Raw genomic sequence first — 1172 nt, forward strand, 5'->3', positions numbered from 1 at the left:
GAGGTGTTTTGAGTGCTGCCGGTTGCAGCTTGCATTCCAGTCAAATGCTGAGAGATCATATTGACCTGTTGGGTCAAGATCTTGTTCTGAGCCACTATGGCATTTAGAATATCAACCTCTAGAACTCCTTTCTTCTGAGCTACCTCATTGTTCACAAGGTTTCTCTCAGAAGTGTATATGAATTGGTTGTTTGCAACCATTTCAATGAGTTTCTGTGCCTCTGCAGGTGTTTTCTTCAACTGGAGTGATCCACTAACAGAATGATCCAAGGACATCTTAGATGTCTCAGATAGACCATCATAGAAAATACCTAGGATAGACCATTTTGAGAGCATGTTAGGAGGACATCTCCTGATCAGTTACTTGTATCTTTTCTAAGCTTCATAAAGGGATTCACCATCTTTCTGTTTGAAAGTTTGAACTTCTACCCTGAGCTTGCTTATCTTTTGAGGTAGAAAAAACTTGGCCAACAAAGCATTGACTAAATTTTTCCAAGAGTCTAGGCTTTTCTTTGGTTGAGACTCCAACCATATTCTAGCTCTGTCTCTAACAGAAAAAGGGAAAAGCATAAGTCTGTAGACCCCAGGATCCACTCCATTGGTCTTAACAGTGTCACAGATTTGCAAGAATTTAGATAGGAACAGGTGTGGATCTTCCAATGGAAGTCTATGGAACTTGCAATTCTATTGTATTAGAGAAACTAACTGAAGTTTTAGCTCAAAGTTAATAGCACTGATGGCAGGTATAGAGATACTTCTGCCATAGAGGTTAGAAGTTGGTTGATGAGCGGATAATTTGTATACTTTTTGGCATTGTTTTTAGTATGTTTTTAGTATGATATAGTTAGTTTTTAGTATATTTTTATTAGTTTTTAGTTAAAATTCACTTTTCTGGACTTTACTATGAGTTTGTGTGTTTTTCTGTGATTTCAGGTATTTTCTGGCTGAAATTGAGGGACCTGAGCAAAAATCTGATTCAGAGACCAAAAAGGACTGCAGATGCTGTTGGATTCTGACCTCCCTGCACTCGAAGTGGATTTTCTGGAGCTACAGAGGCCCAATTGGCGCGCTCTCAACGGCGTTGGAAAGTAGACATCCTGGGCTTTCCAGCAATATATGATAGTCCATACTTTTCCCAAGATTTGATGGCCCAAACCGGCGTTCAAAGTCACC

At 39.5% G+C, this 1172-nt stretch overlaps 1 non-coding gene across 1 annotated transcript; it reads left to right on the forward strand.

Moving 5' to 3' along the window:
* Nucleotides 1-328: 328 nt before the first annotated feature.
* Nucleotides 329-437, forward strand: LOC127740901 (small nucleolar RNA R71). Its single transcript, XR_008001757.1, has one exon. It is a non-coding gene; the product is annotated as a small nucleolar RNA R71 (small nucleolar RNA).
* The last annotated feature ends 735 nt before the right edge of the window (nucleotides 438-1172 follow it).

The sequence above is a fragment of the Arachis duranensis genome, chromosome 7 (genome assembly GCF_000817695.3).
Source record: "Arachis duranensis cultivar V14167 chromosome 7, aradu.V14167.gnm2.J7QH, whole genome shotgun sequence".
Classification (NCBI taxonomy): domain Eukaryota; kingdom Viridiplantae; phylum Streptophyta; class Magnoliopsida; order Fabales; family Fabaceae; genus Arachis; species Arachis duranensis.